Raw genomic sequence first — 20,829 nt, 5'->3', positions numbered from 1 at the left:
GTGTGTGTGTGTGTGTGTGTGTGTGTGTGTGTGTGTGTGTGTGTGTGCAGCATCCATGTGAAAGATTGACTTGGGCCTCTGCCCTTTAGAGGACAGCAGCTTGCAAGAATTCTGGACGCCTACCTTCCCTGTGTAAGGAAACCACACAGAGAGGCGGGGACAGTACACCCAAGAACCAGCTCTGGGTGCTTTGGTTGGTTGGTTGGTTTTTTCAGAAGGTGGGGACAGAGGGGCGTCCGTATCAGTGTATCACCCCCTGCTTGTTACACTGAGTTAACTGGCCAGAATGGGAGAAGAAACATATGGATCACTCACTCTGTCAATTGTGGAATTGGGGGGGAAATAGAGGCAATATAATTAGGGCACTTAACTGGAAGGCCACTTTGGAGTGATGTGTTTTAAGCTTTGTCACCAGCTGAAGCTATTGTAAATCTGAGAGGAAGCCGGGAGAGATGTCCTGCTTGCCTAATCCTAAGGAACACATTTTCTGAATATCACAAACACTGGGTCAGATCCTTGATCCTGTTACAAAGGATTGCAACCAGTTGTAATGCTGGTTTAACCAACCAATGGAGGATACCTCCCATGCGAGGGGATCCCTGGTACTATAGAATCACCATAATTGCTCCTTTACCAGCCTCTCTATGGGCCCAGTGTTGGGGCATATCCAGAGGAAAGGAAGCCAGGGTTAGGGCATCTTTATGCCATGGTGATCCTCTCTGGGCCATAGGAAGCTGGGTATGAATTAGAGCAGTCCTGAGGCAGCTCTGTTTTACTGTGGAGATTGGACTAGTGGCCAGCTAGCTCCAGGACTGGTGGGGTGGATTAAAGGTGGCATAAAGATCCATTTCCCCACACACACGTCTCAAGCTGTGCTAAGCTACAACCAAGTCCCAAAGAAACTTTGAAATACTCCTAGAGCCAGATCTTCAGCTAGTGTAAATCACCATGGTTCCGTTGACTTTGAAAGAACTACAGTAATTTATACCAGGAGAGGATCTGGCCAACATCCATTAGTGGGAATAAGTAACAACTGGCCTAATGCCATTTGCAGAGGTACTCACTCTGTGTTCCGGCCAGTCATAATTATTATTGATAAATATAATTCTCTATGATATATTCAGACTACAGTAAGTAAATAAGTATTAATCCTTTTTACTTATATATTGGAGAACAGATATACCACCTGGTGTATGTCAGGGTAGCTCCATTGAACTTTGAATGAGCAGTTCTGTGTGGTAGATATCGCCATTTTAGAGAGAAGATAACAAGCCCACATCACCCAGTGGCCATGGTGTTTAGAAAATGTTATAACTATGCCTATTCAACGTATACTTCTGGTGGTGCTCAGAAAGCAGATTAGAAAAGAGACCAGTAGTTTAGTCTTATTGTCTTCAGCCTAAGGTAACAGAAAAAGCCAATACTATGTACACTTGGAATATCAACAAGATTTTCTTGGGCTCTGTATTTTTAACTGCCCAGAATCCACTTCTGCTTTTACAATGGGACTCCAGACAGGCCATTTACACCAACTCTTTCTCTTTCACTCACATCACCTTGTTTTATTTTCTTCTCCTCAGATTCCGCTTTCCACTCCGAGGCATATCCTGTTCTCTCTGCAGCGTCACTATGGCTCCCCGTGCTGCTGGGGAATAGCACAGGGACCAACGGGCAGGGGAACATTAGCAGCATGACTACATAGCCTGCATGAATGTGTTGTTTGAATTGGATCAACTACAATTTAGTCTCAACTGGCCATAAATTGCATATGCTGTTTGCTTCCTCTGAAGCTCATTCTTGGTCCCATGGGATGCTGAGCAAACCACAGTTTTAGGCACTTCTTTTCTTTTTAGAATTGTTTCCTGAACTAATATTGTGCTTTATACAGTAGTGTGCACTCTTACAGAATTCATAAGCGCACAAGGAAGAGAGTTAACCTTGAACCCTTCTCCAAGATGTCTCTCAACAGTCATTTTTGAGGCAAACAATTTTCTGCTTCTGTTGCCACAGATTCTTTCACTTACTGTTGCATATTTGATGCCTTAACCATCTATCCCCTCGGAACATTTTATAATTCAATATAAATAAATCCTTAGAGTCAAACTCCATTGGCCTTTTGCTCTTTGCAGTAAAAACTAGGCGTGGGTTGCTTCTTCCTTCCCTAGCACATGGAAAGTTTTTCATTTAACTGTTCTTAAAAAAAAAAAAATCTTTGGAGAGCCACTTAACTTTTATAGCTTCCAATTCCCTAGTCATGGGGTTTCCACTGCTTTCCTTTCCACACTTCACTCTTTCCTAGACCACTGCATTTCACGAGAGTGACCCTTGAGTGGTGGTCGATAATGATGCCATGAAGAATTTTCTGCCACCATCCAAGCATTTGTAGCCTGATCGTATTGTAAACCTATTTAGGGACTGGCATTTTAGCCAACAATGATAAAATAGCAAAGGCATGCACAAAGCTGAGCTTGGTTGCTTTGCTTCAGAATCCCTGACAAATTGTGTATGGGATTTCCAGGCATTCTAGAAGGAAAAGTCCTCTATTCTGAGTGGCCCTCAAAGGATCGACAGACAGGTCAAAAGCAATGCGATTCATTATAGGCAACACAACAGAAGAGTGTCGTTAAAGGGATAATTAAACATGCAGAGGGTAGGGACCCTGTGGAAGAGTCAAGGAAGTCCCACCAGGCATAGGAGGCCAGATGGAAGAAGGCATGGAGTCAATTGTTCAAAAGACATAAACAGGAGGATAAGCATGGACGCCTTGGTGGATGGGAAAGGGAGACATAAGGGAGGATAATCTTACTGTTTTCTTTTATTTATGTGATTCAATTTGGTTGTTCTGTAGTCTGATGCCCCATTCCTCATGTGGTATATTGAAAACGGCATTAAAATTTGTGATCTATCACTTTAAATTCTCCAGGGCTTTCCTGATCTTGCTTGTAGGCAGGAAGCACTGTAGGGAGGCATGCAATCAGCATCAGTTTGCAGAAGATCAGACTAGAGTACTGTAGGGTGAGTTGTGCCTCTCTGTTTTAGGGAGCAGCCTGCTTTCTCTCTGTGTGTTTTTTGGGTTCTTGTATGTTGTTGTTCTGAATTCTAAGAAATAAACTAGTGTTATGTTGCAGCCTTCCAGCAAGAGTATTTTTATGTGACTTCTCTGTGTGTATGTCATGAACATAATATCTCACATTCCTGAAACTCCCAGCCCATTGCCTTTTATACCTCATATTTGTAGTGGTCCTTTGGCTTCGCCCTCTGGAATGAAAATATTTCAACACTGGGCAGGTTTCATGCTTTGTGATTTGAGTTACCTCCTTCCCCCACCTTCCCCCAACTTTTCTTCCTTTGTGTGTGTAACCCACACGCCTTCTGGGTGTGGTGTTCTGTCCTATCTAGTGGTACCAAGACCATTTAGAGAGAGAGAGAAAATGAGTCTGCTCTACAGCCTTAGCTAACAGCCAGTCGGCTTTTAGCTCATGCGGTAGAGGCTCATGCACTAAGCTCCAGAGGCCCCAGGTTTGATCTCACCCACCGATGACCGGGGTCTGTTGGCGTTATAAGTGGGGCCTCATCCAGGATTTCAACTGGGAAGTCTCTGAAGCTCAGGATGCGCTTCCTCAGCTAGCAGAAATATGTAACCCACACACCTCCTGGGTGTGGTGTGGTGTGCTGTCCCATCTAGTGCCATTGAGACCACTTAGAGAGATAAAATGAGTCTGCTCTACAGCCTTAGCTAACAGGCTTTTAACTCATGCGGTAGAGGCTCATGCACTGAGGTCCCAGGTTCGATCCCGCTCGCCGCCAACCAGAGTATGTCAGCGTTACATGTGCAGTACAGTACATTAATAGATGAATCCTTTGATAAAGGGTCATCTGAAGTTTACAAGCTTCTGTGTATCAGTAGTTAGGAACTCATTGAGTAGGCTTCGATTTAACATTCTACACTCTTTCTACCAGGAGCACTTGTCCTGTACATTGTCAAGGGAATTTGTAAGAGCTCTCTTACAGGCATCATTACACCACAATCAAATATTCTATAATTGGACTATCATTAGCCTCTTGGTAACAGAAGGAAATAAGTTCGAGTTCAGCTCCCAAACTGAAATAATCAAGGATGTTTCATACATGCCTCATGCAGCCCAGTTTAATATTGCAAACCAACCTATGTGGGCTGATATTAAACTAGATATACATTGAACACACTGGGCTGGATCCTTAGCTGGCGTAAATGGGCATGCTTGGTTATAAAGGGCATTACATTGTGCCTTCGGGTTTATTTTCTGTGTTGTTTTTTCCATTGATTTGAATCTCTTTTCATTCTCAAGAGTCAGATTTCCCCCTCCTGCCCCCCTCCCCCACCATTTTCCTGAATCATTTTGCATGATTTGCCAATCTTTTAGGAATACTCCCATACTCCAAAAAACCTATATCTAACATCTTAGTCTTCCAAATCCACTCTCGCAACTGTGTTCACTGAGCACTACAAAGTTTGGGATAAAATATGGTTTTCAACCTGGGATGAAAATTCTATCACAGTGCATGTTGTATCATGTAGTAAACCTGCAAGGACGCAGAAGAGAATGTGTAAACCTCACGGAACCTTAGAGATGTAGATCTGTGAAGATATGGGAAATGCAAATACAGAGAAAAAGGTTTTCCAACCTGAGATATGCTATATCTTGGCCAAATTTACTATTTGGTATGCACTACACATGTATTATAAGGAAATAAAAAGCATTATACACAAGTTGCTTTGTTCTGCCACACAGCAAAAGTATTTTTCTTCCACCTTGGATGTCCCAAGACAAATTCAACAGTGAAGGAACGAAAAACAAAAGATAAAATCTCTGACTGTATATGTGCTTTGTGTACTTTTTAAAAATAATGTTCTGGTTAATTCTATACTTTCTTACAAGGAACTCAGGAAAGTTCATGAATTAAATATTAATTATTGCTTTTAATGGTTACCAAGTTTTTATGAGGAAAAAAATCACATCTCTTTCAGAGAAATCCAGACCCTGAATTAGATTTCATTGTGTAAAATAATGAGATCTCTTTTCTTTTTTTTTAAGATCCAGGAAAGCTGTCGGCTCTGGTTGGTTGAGTGCTTCATGCAAATGCTCTCCCCATTGGTTCCTTTTTGTTTTGCTCCCTTTGCGAACAATCTTCCATCTTTGTCTTTTTTTTGGATACCACGATTGACTCTGGAACCATGATGATGATTGTTTACACACCTGGAACAGTTTCATGGCGTCGGCTCCCACTGAGGTTTCTTTGGCTACTCTCGCTTTTTTTTGTCAAGTCACTCATCTTTCCAATACAACTTCTTTATCTTTCTCTACATACTCCTGCTGCAGCATGCCACTCTTCTTGGTGTGTCACCTGTGCATGCTTTTTTTTGGTAAGGCTTTGCTTCCTTCAATTAATGTCCAGGTGCATAGCTCTATCCACCCTTCTTTCTTTGAGCCTCTTGGTACCTTTAAACTTATGGCAGCTTCCTGGCACCCATCTCTAAAGCAAGCCCATTGTTGCTGTATCAACATTTCTCTTGAAATCCATTTGAGAGCTAGATTTTAAAGTCCCTCATGCTTCCCAGGTCAGACAGTTTCTTCACATCAAATACCATCTTTTTTTTTTCTTATTAGCTTCATTCTAATTGTTCTGATGACAAGATAGTGGTTGCTTCCTATATTAGAACTTGTAAGAGATTATGTAGCCCCCAGTGATCTTCTCCACCATCTGTTGGTGGCAATGTAACTCAGTACAGTAAGTCCATCGTTTTGACTTCCATGTTAGTGTGTGTTTTCTGTGAAGATGGAAAGATGGAAGCTTAGTAAATCTTTTACCATTTTCTGTCTATCTCTCACTTCCATGTTTACCCATGCAATGATCATATATGAAGTTCTCGTTACTAATTTGAGCATTTATATTACCCATAAATAGAACAATATCATAAGCATAGACCTGGCATATTATGTCTTGCAACTTGATGTAGAAGGAAGTTTTATTTTAACATATGTAACAAAACATGCCCTTAATTCATGAGCCACTTGATTCCCATTCCTGTAGAGATTGCGTTGCCTTTTTGTCAAGAGTACTCCAGCTCCCTGTGAGTATCGTATTGCTTTCCTGAATGTAGTACTGTGATACTGTCTGAATGGAGTCTTCCATCCCCAGTCCATCTCCTTTAGCCCACTTGAAGAATACTATGAAGGGAGTCATTTCTCTAACTACTTGATTCAGTTCCCCACATAATAATAAATGGAGATATACCTATCTCTTGAAAGGTCATTGAGTCCAGTTCCCTGCCTTCACTAGTAGGGCCAAGTACTGATTTTGCCCCAGATCCCTAAATGGCTCCTTCAAAGATTGATCTTACAACTCTGGGGTTAGGAGGCCAATGCTCAAACCACTGAGCTATCCCTCCCTACTCATATGGGTCTCACATTCCAGCACCCAATTCTAGTTTTACCTGTTAGTATCTCTTGTTTCGGGCAATAGAGTCCCTCACAGGTTTGGTGCACCCCTCTCAGACCTCCATTTGATCTCATTTCTTGTCTACTCAATGATCCTGAGAGGTTAATTTAGACAGACCTTGGCTTATTGAGACAGACTCTTCCATAACAGACTTATTTTTCATGATGCAGTGTTGTAGCTGTGTTGATCCCAGGATATTAGAGAGACAAGGTGGGTGAGGTTATATCTTTTATTGGACGAACTTCTGTTGGTGAGAGAGACAAGCTTTTGAGCCACACAGAGCTCTTCTTCTGGTCTGGGAAACATACTCAGAGTGTCACAGCTAAATACAAGGTGGAACAAATTGTTTAGTATAAGTAGTTAACACATTTCAGGGACTATTCAAGGTGAAGTGGCCCATTAACAGGAAAATGATAAAAGACAAAAACACCCTATCACCCACGGGTGAACACTTTTTTCATAAAGCGATCACTCTATATCTGACCTCTCAGTCCTCATCCTCAAAGGAAACTTGCACATGTTTGAAAGAGAAGCCTGGGAGCTTAAATTCATAACTTTGCTAGACACTAAAATCATGGACTGAATCCATTTATGACTTATTACAACAATCTATAATACACTAACAACCTCCCTTCCTCCAGCTGCCTTCCTCACTGCTCCCTTTCCCCCCCCGCCCCCCGCGACTGGAGGGTGTTAGTGGAACACTTCACCTTGAATGGTCCCTTAGAATATGTGCATTTTGCTGTGGCGCTAAGAGTATCTTCCCCAGACCTGAAGAAGAACTCTGGGTGGCTCAAAAGCTTCTCTCTCTCACCAACAGAAGTTGGTTCAATAAAAGATATTATCTCACCTACCTTGTCCTTCTTTTGCATAGAGAGGTAGTTGGCCTGACACACAACTGTAGGTCCATGATTCCTTATTCAATGTATTAGGAGCAGCCCATATCATGCATGAGGTTCTCTCATCCACCACCTGATGGACACAACTGGTAGCTTAGGATGCTAAGGTCAATGGAGTAATGGTAGTGTGCAACTGGTTCAAAAGATAAATTAATCTCCTCCAAAAAGATGACATCAAACAACATCTTGGAGGATTGAAAATGGAACATGGGGTACTTCATCTGTAGATCACTCTGTTAAAATCCAGCCCTAATGAGCAGTGAATGGAAGTTGCAAGAATCTGGAAGCAGTTCAATGAAGTATGCAAAATAAATTGGTGGGCATAATGCATTTCCCACTATGCTTTCAGACCAATAAACCACTGCCACATATGGTACTAATTAGTATATTTCGTAAAGTTTGATATCTAAATGGGCGCAGGGACTGGAAAACATTCTCTCTGTACACGTAGTTCTTCTAACTGGTTCTACAAACACAAGGTTATGACACATTGGTGAGGTTGCCTGGGGAATCTTGCTATTTGTACGCTAAATCAACACCTCTGCTGTATCTGTTCTGTGTATAAGCAGAAGGCTTTGGGTCACATTGTAATCTCAATTACACTGGTGCAAATCTGGAGTAACTCCATTGCTTGCCTGCATATTTATACCTGCCTCTGGAAATTTCCATTACATGCGTCTGATGAAGTGGGTATTCACCCACGAAAGCTTATGCTCCAATACATCTGTTAGTCTTAAAGGTGCCACAGGACCCTCTGTTGCTTTTTACAGATCCAGACTAACACGGCTACCCCTCTGATCCATTGACTGCATGACTTCAATGAAGTTATCATGCTCCAGAGTTACACGAGTGACTGAAAAACCCTCTTTAAGGATCCAGGATAGTTTTTCCTCCGACATGGAAACTATATGTAAAAGTTATTTATTTTTGCCATATGGAAAACAAACAAACAAAAATAAAAAATAAAAGGAGCATCACCATTCTTACCAAATGAGTTTATGTTTAATATCCATAATGTTACTAGAAGGTGTGATTAACATCTCACATACCCCATTTTACACCAGAATAATCCAACTGATTTAAACAGAGTTACTCCATATTTATCCTGATTTACATCATTATGAATTAAGTCCAGGAGGTTGGTTTTTATGAACCAGTTAAAGCAGAAGCAGCACTTTGTGCCATTCATGATACTCTTTATGTTGATATTTTGTTTTGTTTTCTCCTGGCTAAGTGGCATAGGCAGCAGATAAAAGGACTTTTCAAATGTTGAGTGGAACTCATTTTAAGTCTTCCCATGGCATCACTTTATGCAATTGATATGGTGGCTTATATATAGTCACTGACTGTAGGTTCAAATAGGTACGGGATGCAAAAAAACCCGTTAAAATAATTTGAAAGTTGAGACTGAATGCCTCAAAACAACTAAATATGCTGCAGTGGGGTCCTGTGTTTAATCTTCATGATATCTGGTCTTGCAGTACAGAGGAACTGGCCCATTCTGACAATCCCACAATGATGACCGTTGTAAGTGTACAATAAAACACAGCAGGTCTAAGATGAGGATAGACTGTAGACTATGTGGCAGGCTGAATAGAGCTAGTCAAAAATATTTTACCAACATATTTTAATGAAAAACTGGGTGTTTTTTTCATTAGGATCAAAACACATTTTTTTAAAACATAAAAAAGAGAAACTAAGGCCAAAAACTTGTTTGTTTTTTGTTTAAATTTGAGCTATGAAAACTGATTTATTTATTTTTTATTAAAGATTTAGCATTGTTACTGGAAATAGTGGTGGATTTTTTTCAAAAACCAAAATAAAATCTTAGAGAAACTGCTAAATTTTCATGCTGCTATCATGGATCACTTGATGCTTACCTATTCTGTTCGTTCCCTCTGAAGCCCCTGGCATTGGCTACTGTCAGAAGACAGGATACTGGGCTAGATGGTTCTTTGGTCTGACCCAGTATGGCTGTTCTTATGTTCTTATAATTGTTATTTTTTAAAATTTTCCATGAAAATCAATTGGCATCTTTCAAACACCTATAATACAGAGAGAGATTTGATATTCCAGCCTCTGTTGGTAAAATAACATGGTCTTCATAAAATTAAATGCACTAAAAGCCATTCCTTTTTTAGAAACATGGTTTAATCGCTGGAAAAAATGTTTTCTCCCACTTGGATAAATAAGAGATTATGATCTAATCCTTTAAGACATTGAACATATCTTCAGTGGTGCTGAGTTCCCAAAATATCCACTGCTTTTAAGGGGAGTTGGGAGCACTCAACACCTCCCAGGAGAAACTGCATTTCAAGATCTGGCCCCTAGTATCATGTATAATTGTTAACTAGTTTCCATGATCTGAATATTCTAGTGCAAACACTGTGTTTTAAAAGACCAAAAGCCTGACTTGGAAAAACTCACTGTAATGCCAAGTGAGTTTCAAACCCCTACTGAAAAATAAAGCCCGGGAAATTCTGAAGAAAAGACAAGGGGGAGGAAATGTGTCACATTTATAGGGTTACTAGTTAGGACTCCCTGAAAACACCTTTTCAGATGTTCAGACTCTTGTCCTTAATTTCTTGGAAGTAATTCATCCACTCAGGGACGGATTAATCTTTTGTGGGCCCCAGCGCCCAGACCATGGCCCCACGCTCCACCCCGAGGCCCCGCCACCACTTGACCTCTTCCCCCCGCCCATTGCCTGGGATCTGAGACTCTCCCCCATCAGCGGTCTTCAGAACCTGGGCTCCAGCCCAAGTGGGAACATCTACACGTCTATGTTTATCCATGTAGTGTGAGTCCGAGTCTGACTCCGGCTCTGAGACCTGCTGCAGTTTTGCAGTGTAAACAGTCCCTGAATAAGCCTTACATCAACAGACACCTATGCTATTAGGTGACTATTAGAAAGATCTTCCTCCCTCTTTTCCTAGCAGATTGGCTGGCTCTGCCAGCCAGGCAAACCCCTAAAGTGAAATATCCACACTAAACATCATAGCCTGTGGCAGGCCAAGTTACAGTCTGAACAACTAAAGGGCACCCTCTCCTCATATTTGACACAATATGTATTTAAGACCAGCAAATCTTTGCTCTGTTTGCCTGGAGAAAGCAGGCATGACTTCTGATGCTTGTCACATAGCAGCACTTACAATATAACATAAAAAAACCCACAAATTCCATTTCCAGATACTTATCAACAACATATGAATTGCAGCCTGTGGGTATAGTCGTCTAACCAAGTTCATTAATCCTGAATTAAGTACTATCAAGCAAATATGACATTGCCCAAGGTTTAAGTATCAGAGGGGTAGCCGTGTTAGTCTGGATCTGTAAAAAGCGACAAAAGAGTCCTGTGGCACCTTACAGACTAACAGATATATTGGAGCATTCGAGCATAAGCTTTCGTGGGTGAATATCCACTTCGTCAGACGCAAGGTTTAGCATCTCACCTTTTTCGTGTAAATGAAAGTAACTGAATCTAGTTTAGTAATCTTATAATAACTGGATCTGAAAAGCGGGATTCAGCTGGTTCTGTGCCTCGTATAATTTTACTGCTAGATCCTAACTTGTCAATGTTGAGTCATAAAACAACTCAACTCTGGGCCACTAACAACTTAATCAAGTGCTAAAAACACCCTAATGAAGCATCAAGGAAGGATATATGAGAGCATTTACCTGAGGCATGAGGCTATTTTATCACCTGAAAAAAGGGCCAGGTTGTGACGCTTGCTGCGCAAGGAGAAAGGAACCACCTTACTGCTATGCACTTCATCCATATGTCATGGTAGCAGATCCAAGCCACTACTCCCCTCCCACACAGCTGGGCAGAGAATGGGTGGGTGAGGTCAGGCTGGGAGCAGAGCCTTGGAGCCACCCCCTCACAACGTGCAGGGCTGCAGAGCTGAACCTGTGTGGAGAAGGAAGTTACACTAGGAAAAGGAGAAAGCAGGGTCTAAAATGTGACTGTGGGCTGCCATGGCTTTGCTGCTGTTGTTACCTGAGAGAGCTTTGATCAGATTAAAGCTAGTTTGAGCATGTCTATACGTGCTTCAATCGCGCTTCCTAATTGCAGGGTAGACATGCCCCAAGATTACAGTCTAGCCATAAATGAACAAAGGACCATCCTCAAACAAACCATATATATGTGGGTAGGGGGAGGGCTGCCTCTAGAGATCACTTAAGCATATGATATATAGAATCATAGAACTGGAAGGCACCTCAATAGGTCATCTAGTCCAGTCCCCTGCACTCAAGGCAGGACTAAGTATTATCTAGACCAGTGGTTCTCAAACTAGGGCCGCCGCTTGTTCAGAGAAAGCCCCTGGCAGGCCGGGCCGGTTTGTTTACCTGCTGTGTCCGCAGGTTCGGCCAATCGCGGCTCCCACTGGCCGCAGTTCGCCGCTCTAGGCCAATGGGGGCTGCAGGAAGCGGCGCGGGCCGAGGGACGTGTTGGCCGCCCTTCCTGCAGCCCCCATTGGCCTAGAGCGGCGAACTGCGGCCAGTGGGAGCCGTGATCGGCCGAACCTGCGGATGCGGCAGGTAAACAAACTGGCCCGGCCCGCCAGGGGCTTTCCCTGAACAAGCGGTGGCCCTAGTTTGAGAACCACTGATCTAGACCATCCCTGACACATGTTTGTCTAACCTGCTCTTAAAAATCTCCAGTGAAGGACATTTCACAACTTCCCTAGGCAATTCATTCCGGTGCTTAAACACCCTGACATTTGGGAAGTTTTTCCTAATGTCCAAACTAAACCTCCCCTGCTATAATTTAAGGCCATTGCTTCTTGTCCTATCCTCAGAGGTTAAGGAAAACATTTTTTCTCCCTCCTCCTTGTAATAACCTTTTATGTACTTGAAAACTGTTATCACGTCCCCCCTCGGTCTTCTCTTCTCCAGACTGAACAAACTCATTTTTTTTTCAATCTTTCCTCATAGGTCATGTTTCCTAGACCATTAATCGTTTTTGTTGCTTTTCTCTAGACTTTCTTCAATTTGAACATTTTTCCTGAAATTGAATTGGACACAGTACTCCAACTGAGGCCTTATAAGCCCGGAGTAAAGCTGAAGAATTACTTCTCGTGTCTTGCTTACAACACTCCTGTTTTTTTGCAACAGTGTTACACTATTGATTCATATTCAACTTGTGATCCACTATAACCCCCACGTCCCTTTCTACAGGACTCCTTCCTAAGCAGTCATTTCCCTTTTTTGAATGTATACAATTGATTGTACCTTCTTAAGTGGAGTACTTTGCATTTGTCCCTATTGAATTTCATCCTATTTATTTCAGACCATTTCTCCAGTTTGTCCAGATCATTTTGAATTTTAATCCTATCCTCCAAAGCACTTTCAACCCTTCTCAGCTTGGTATCCTCCGCAAACTTTATAAGTGCACTCTCTATTCCATTATCTAAATAATTGATGAAGATATTGATTAGAACTGGACCCAGAACTGATCCCTATGGGACCCCACTTGTTATTCCCTTCCAGCTTGACTGCAAATCACTGATACCTACTCTCTGGGAATGGTTTTTCAACCAGTTATGCACCCACTTTATAGTAGCTCAATTTAGGTTGCAGTTCCCTAGTTTATTTATGAGAAGGTCATGTGAGACAGTATCAAAAGCCTTACTAAAGTCAAGGTATGCCACATCTATCGCTTCCCCCCATTCACAAGCCTTGTTACCTTGTCAAGGAAAGCTATTAGGTGGGTTTGACATGATTTGTTCTTGCAAATCCATGCTGACTGTTACTTATCACCTTATTATCTTCTAGGTGTCTGCAAAGTGATTGCTTAATTATTTCCTCCATTATCTTTCTGGGTACTGAAGTTAAGCTGACTGGTCTGTAATTCCTTGGGTTGTCCTTATTTCCCTTTTTATAGATGGATACTATATTTGCCCCTTTCCAATCCTCTGGAATCTCTCCTGACTTCCATGACTTTTAGAAGATAATCACTAATAGCTCAGATATCTCCTGTCAGCTCCTCCTGGAGTATTCTAGGATGTATTTCATCAGGCTCTGGTGACTTGAAGACATGTAACTTCTTTAAGTAATGTTTAACTTCTTCTTTCCCTATTTTAGCCTCTGATCCTACTGGTTTTCCTACTCTGATTTTCACTGGTATTCACTATGTTAGACATCCAATCACTACTAAACTCTCTGGTGAAAACTTTGAAACAAAAAAGTCATTTAGAACTTCTGCCATTTCCACATTTTCTACTATTGTCTTTCCCACCTCATTGAGCAACGGGCCTCCCCTGTCCTTGGTCCTCCTCTTGCTTCTAATGTATTTATAGAATATTTTCTTGTTACCCTTTATGTCTCTAGCTACTTTAATCTTGTTTTGTGCATTGGCCTTTCTGATTTTGTCCCTACATACTTCTGTTATTTGTTCATATTTATCCTTTGTACTTTGACCTAGTTTCCACTTTCTGTAGGACTCTTTTTTGGATTTCAGATCATTGAAGGTCTCTTGCCATGCTTCCTATCTTTCCTACACAGTTGGATAGTTTGCTCTTGTATCCTTAATAATGTCTCTTTGAAAAACTGCCAACTCTCTTGACCTGTTTTTCCCCCTTAGAAATATGATAATCTAAATTCTTAATCATATTCATACATATAATGTACACACAGAGACACTTTAATGGTAGCACTGTTATTCCAGAGCACAAATGTAACAAGAGATTGAGAGTAGCTACTTTACTGAATTTGGTGTCATTCATAAATCTAATCAACCTCCTTAACCAACAAAATCTGGTTAATGCTTATAAAAGTTTAACATGGGCCAGTCCTGACATGGTTGGGAGTTTTGCTGGAGTAAGGGCTGCAGGTTCAATCTCTGAACAGTATTAGCAGCTTAAAATAAAGATGTTGTTAACATAAGACCACTTCAAGTTTAACTGATGATAAATCCGTTCCCTTGAGATATTATCTTCATTTTCTTCTCACGGTGATAATCCCACTTAATTTGTATTTGTCCTTAATCCTGCAGTCAGTTACCTAAATAATCACATGGATTTATTTGCATTTGATGCTGTGGAGATCATGCAAAGATAAATGCAGAAAATTTCAACAAAACCAATGTAAGCAACAGTATTATATACCTACTTAGCAGGAATCTAACATAGTATTCTGCACTGGAAGTCTTCTGAACTGCATCTACTGCCAGGTTTGTATGGAGAGCTTTTTTCTTTTGTTTTTTATGATTTCATTAAAATTTCAGACTCTCACCTACCCACTTGAAATAGGCTGGTGTCATTTCCTGTTTTAATAATTCAGTGGAAAGCCAAGCCACTGGAATGACAAGGGCCAGATTATGCAACCTTTACATTGGCTAGTACTTATTCACATGAGTAGTAGCATTGATGTCCCCGAGACTACTTGTGTGAGTAGGTGATCACAATCTGACCCTGGCAGTTTATAAATATATGTACCAGTTAGGGGCTTAACCCTGCTGCTGTGGAAACCAATGACAATATCCCTATGGACTTCAGGGGGATGAGGATTGAGCTGTAGGGCCCTGAGCTAAAGCATAATAATTGGGTTCAATGGGAGGCTTTGACAGGCTTCGGATCAGACACGAGAAGAGGAAGTATGGGCTAGTGCTAAAAGCCTTGTCCTTGGAGTCAGGAGATCACCTCTGTCGTAAACCTGGGGTCCAGTTCTACTGTCATCAAAGTCAATAGATGTATTTTGTTGTCCTTGCTTCCCTGGTAGCAGGAGTTCAATCTTTCTGTTGCACCTTGGGCGTGTCTGTTAGGTCCCTATTCGGCAAAATGCTCAGCACCCATCAATGCCCACTGAAACTGATGGACCAGATTAGCTGGTGTAAATTAGAATTGGGAGGATTAATTCATTAATGGTTGAAAACGCACTGAGACCCACAGGTGTGATGCATTAGTACTACCTCTGTCTAGCTATGGTACGTATGTGGCCCCCCCATTACTGTAGAATCTGAGCACTTCACAATCTTTTAAATGTATTCATCCTCACTACATCCCATTGAGGGAAACGCTATTATCCCCATTTAACAGACGGGGAACTAAGTCACAGAGAGGCTAAGTGACTTTTCCAAGGTCATGCGAGAAATCTGTGGCACAGCAGGGATTTGAAGCTAGATCTCCGAAATTAGGCCTACTGCTCTAACCACTGGATCATCATCCTTAGTAGTTGTCGTGTTTATTTTTTAAATCCTACGAGCACCATGAAAGGTTGAATTTTGACTTTCCCACTAATCCATGATATGATTTCTTTGACTCTCCATTTCACAGAATACACCAATTGAAATTAGGCCCAAATCACACTCCAAATATGAATACCGCTGAACTTCAGAGTAGATTGGATCTGAGCTTCACGCCTGGCCCCTTTCTATATAATGTGCCCTCAATCCAAACTGCCTGGCTTTGCTCTGAACTAAAGAGGAGAGAAGGAAAAGTACTGGCAGTGCGAAGTTACAGGAATTGTCCCCTGCAGCATGTCTCCAGCACTTTGTCTCAGTTTTCAGTAGACTTGCACTGCGTCCCCTGGGAGAATATTCCACATCAAATTGTACATCATCATCCAGACAATTACTGGAACATTGCATAAAATGCTGTGATTGGGTTTCGTTGCAGTCAGCAACTAAAGAAGATTCAGACTCAGTCACACAGAGAGGTAGTAAATAGGCAGTACTTACAACATTGAGTGTTGTAATTTACTGTGCTATTAGCCATCGTTCATTTGTACATAGACTGTTGTCAGAAATCAATACGACTGCCATGCTAAAGCCATATATTGATATGCTTCCCTCCCATCCCCCCACCAGAAGGTAGCTATTTTTAATCCCCCTTTTATCTTATCAGGCCAGACCTCTGCTGGGGTAAGGCAGCACAGCTCCATTGCCGTCAAGGGGCTATGTTGATTTATACCAGATAAGGATGTAGCCCATAGCCCTTTTCTAAGATAGTGGTTAGTACAGCAAAATGTTTGAAGGTTTAACATGTAATATTAATACCCTTGGTCTGACTGGATTATAACCTCCTCATTCCTCCCCATAAAAGTGGGAAGAGAATCCCATGGCCAGTGTTTTGGATATTATATTTTTAAAGGCTGCCGACAACTTTGAGAGGAGAATTTTGCACTCCAACAGGCCTTTGAAAGGTGGGGTGGACTAAGGATCCAGAAAAATGTCAGTGTCCTCCAGGCCTCCCCCCGACACAACGCCTGTTCCTCTTTATCATCTGTCTAATGGGCACTTGTCTTTATCGCATTCATGAGTCCTTGCTGGGCCCCCCCAGTGGGGCACCCCAGCCAGCCAAACTCAGTCGACAGATGGCTGGCAGGGAGAAACCAGCTGTGCAGTGCATCTTCGCCCATGACTTAAGCTATGACTTTGGCTCCCTGTTGCATCCATGCCCTTTCCAGGCATGGGTCCCAGATTCCAAAGATCTTGCCCTCAATCCTCCCCCATTGTCAAAAGTTTTGCATCAAGGAGACTGACAAAGAAAGAGAGACTATAAGAAGCACCAATCCAGCATAAAGAACAGGAGTACTTGTGGCACCTTAGAGACTAACAAATTTATTAGAGCATAAGCTTTCGTGGGCTACAACCCACTTCTTCGGATGCATATAGAGTGAAACATTGAGGAGATATATATATACACATACAGAGAGCAATTTGTTAGTCTCTAAGGTGCCACAAGTACTCCTGTTCTTTTTGCGGATACAGACTAACACGGCTGCTACTCTGAAACCTCTCAATCCAGCATGTTCAGAGAGGAAGACCCCCTCCCCCCAACAGCCCTTTAAATTAGAAATGGACATGTACTGAAACACCCAACTCAGGGATAATGAACATTATGCCTGATTATTTGACTCCTGTGTAACTCCATTGACTCACATTAGAGTCCGTGTTTAAAAGACACACAACAAATCTCAACGATCATTTTATCCTTTAGGGGGCCTGAGCTGATGAATTCTGTGATCCCTGATGGGCCTATTGGCGGATTGCATCGAAGATGTGCCTTTATCCTTGTTGCGAACGCTGCTTTTTCAAGCACTAATTCCTTGAGTGGACGAGGACTATAATAAATCTGGTCCCAGTCAATATCAGAAGCCACTTGTGTCTCAAAGCTGACGTGAAGTAAGGCCCCTTTCTGGACTCACACGGCCCTCCCCCGTGGCTGGTGAAAGTAAATTAACAGAAAACAGACACGACTGCTTGTTCCTAGAAACAAATGCATCAAATACCGAGCGCCTCCTTGTATTAAAATCAAAGGTAAATCGTTGTCAGTGAACAATCTGAACAAGCTAAAATGTCTACTGTGGCTTCTATAGTTGTTAAGGAACCTTGGCTCAGATCCACAAAGGATCTTTGGAAGTTAGGAGCCTAAATACCTTTGTGGATCTGGGCCCTATTGCCATATGACAGAGGCACAGAAAACAAACTATGTAAATAGGTCAAAAGCAAAGGGGGGGAGTGCTTCTCTGTATTTTGCTATCATCTGCACAATGAGGCAGCAATGCCAGAGTCTGGAAGTGGGGGTGATGCAGTGAATCTGGAATAATTGCAAGGTTGGTTGTTAAAAACAAAAAAGTCCCCCAGAAGAATGAAGGAAAGGAACAAAAGAATGTCTGTGACAGCCACCCCAAGTGTATGGAACCTAACAATATAAAGATATCTGTCACTGTTAAACAATCACTGTTGGTCTGTTAAGTTCTGCATTTGTAGGAACTGTATAATCTTATCCACTTCAGTTAAAGTGTGTTTTAATAAACAGAAAAACCTCCCATAACCCACAGCCCAAGAAAATTAAGTCTACTTTATTTACCTCCTGTTGACGTAATTTGGGTCCCGTGAGGTGTAAACCAGGGTGTAGTTTGGCCCAAAGTACATGCTGTAATTAAAGTGCTGGCTCCATCTTGTGTGACCCCCTCACATGATACCAAGGGATGGAGCTGAAGGTTGCTGGAATGTTCTCAAATCTCCGGGCAGAGATTCAGACTGGCAACAAAAGCCGAACCCAGGCCAGATTTTCCTGGCTTCTGGTTTCATAATGGAAGGGTTATTCAGCTCTACAGACAATGAATGGAATCCACTCCTGTTTTGTTTTTTGTTTTTTTGAACAGCGTCTAGTTATCTGTGTTGCAAAGATTAACCCTTTCTGTTGCCTTGGGCTGAGACTAAAGAATGACGGCCCCAGTCTCCATCACCTAAGGGATGGAAGCCAAAAACTTGCTCAGACCTGATGTTGACTTCTCAGGCTACTGGTGCTGAATTTGTTGGAGAGGCAAATCCTCAAGCACATGCACAAAGATATTGGCTACAGTGTTCAAGCAATCGGAGATAATGCTAGTGGACCAGACCAAAATGCACCACTGTGTCAAATAAAAATAGAAAGGGAAAGATTGGACCCGGCCTCCCATGGGGTAAATCAGCATAGCTTCAATGGAACGATGCCAGTTTAAACCAGCTGAGGACTTCGCCTAGTTTTTAAAAAATCATCAGTGAACTCATGTCTCATGACCACTGGATGTTGCTCCAGATTGCAGTTCATTGGCTCAAATACAGAGATATCATTGCTTACCTGTGAGGGGGGATTAGTGGCAGATTATATCCCTTGATGTGTGAATGAGCCTTTCTATTACAAACTCAGAATATGTAGTGGGGTTGTAGCCGTGCCAGTCCCCGGATATTAGAGACAAGGTAGATGAGGTAATGTCTCTTATTGGACCAACTTCTGTTGGTGAGAAAGATGAGCTTTCTAGGTCACCTGAAGAAGAGCTCTGTGTAAGCTCGAAAGCTGGTCTCTCTCACCAACAGAAGATAGTCCAGTAAAAAGACTTTACCTCACCCACCTTGTCTCTCTAAACTCAGAATAGGCAGATTACAATATTATAAACTGGAGCATCCGTGTCCAGACGGTTTGCCACAATGAAATGTCTGCTTTGCATTGTGCTGGAATGGTTTGAGGGTAACAGCTATGGGTCAGATTCCATCCCCCATTGCTCCCCAAGTCCTGCCCCTCTTCCCGTCAGTATGACAGTCAAGAGCCTTTTGTACAGTGCATGCTGTTAAATAAACTGTGCTCTGGCTCGTTACAAAGCATTCCCCTGGGACTTCAATAGAGGCCAGTGGATTTGACAGCAACTGGCAGGCTAGGACCAGAACAGGAGACAACGCAGAGTGTGAGGTGGGGAAAGGGACTTTAATGGAAGCACCAGAGGAAACAGTGCTTTTTACCAGGGGACTGACTTAAAAACATGCCCATCAGCGATTAAACCCTTTTGACAGAGCAGAACATGGTGCCTCCCTCTGTATCTTAATGAACTACAGAAGTGTTTAGGGTGAGCATGATTTTATACATGATTTGTTAATTACGCAAATTACTGTTAATAGCGTTCTCAAAAACCCATTACCTTTTTATCAATTGGCTTTTTCCAAATTAACATGATTAATTAAAAAAAGCGCGAAAAAATGGAAAACAAGTCTTAGACTATAAGGATGGAACTTGAGGGCCGTATTTTGGAGCTGTGGGAATGCTGGTGTATAAAATTGCCATTAACTTGACATTGCCAAAGAAAAATATGTGGGGAAAAAAAGAGAGTTATAGGGACGTGGCCAATTTGAAAAACCACATCTTGGAAATCAGAGAAAGGCATAGCAAGAACCAATGGCTGGAAATTAAAGCCAGACAAAGTCAAATGAAAACTAAGGCACACGTTTTTAACGCAGAGGGCGATTGATCCTTGGGACAAACTACCAAGGGAAGTGGTGGTTTCTCCATCTTTTGGTGTCTTCAAATCAAAACTGGATGCCTTTCTGAAAGATCAAATTTTTTTTCAAACACAAGTTATTGGCCTCAATACAGGAGTAGCTGGGTAAAATGTAATGGCCTATATTAGACTAGGTCTAATGGACCCTTCTGGACTTAAAATCTATGGATTTCTGTCTGCAAAAGTTTTACCTGCAAGTGTTACAAGTTATTGAACAGCATCCTGAGGCTCCATGGTGCTAGGTGCTCTACATACATGAAGTTTTTGCCCTGGAGAATTTACAATCTAAGGAGACAAGCTAGACAGAGGTTGGGAGCAAGGGAGTAGTATTATCCTCCTCGTTAAGAGTGATTAGTGACTTGATGAAGGTTACACAAGAAAGCGAGAGAACTGGGTTCATTTCCTAAAGTCACAGCCCATTGCCCTAACCACCAGACCTGCCTTCCTCACTTGAGTTACTCCTAAAATGACTATAACCGAGAATGGAGGGAAAATATTTTCTCTGTTTTTTTTGTGTGAGTTTACTTTCTGCATTTGATCTTGTGTATAGTCAATCTCTCTCTTTCCCTTATGCAATCAGCTGCTCAATATCCCTGTCTGTATGGGAGATATTTTGTTTTTTGTTTTAACGGAAAGATGTGCTTGCCAAAAACTGGCAGGCCGCCCTGGAGCAAACACAGGTCCTGAAAAT

Source organism: Terrapene carolina, unplaced genomic scaffold (genome assembly GCF_002925995.2).
Source record: "Terrapene carolina triunguis isolate 2854851 unplaced genomic scaffold, T_m_triunguis-2.0 Scaffold62, whole genome shotgun sequence".
NCBI lineage: Eukaryota > Metazoa > Chordata > Testudines > Emydidae > Terrapene > Terrapene triunguis.
Note: the sequence above shows the minus strand (reverse complement) of the source record.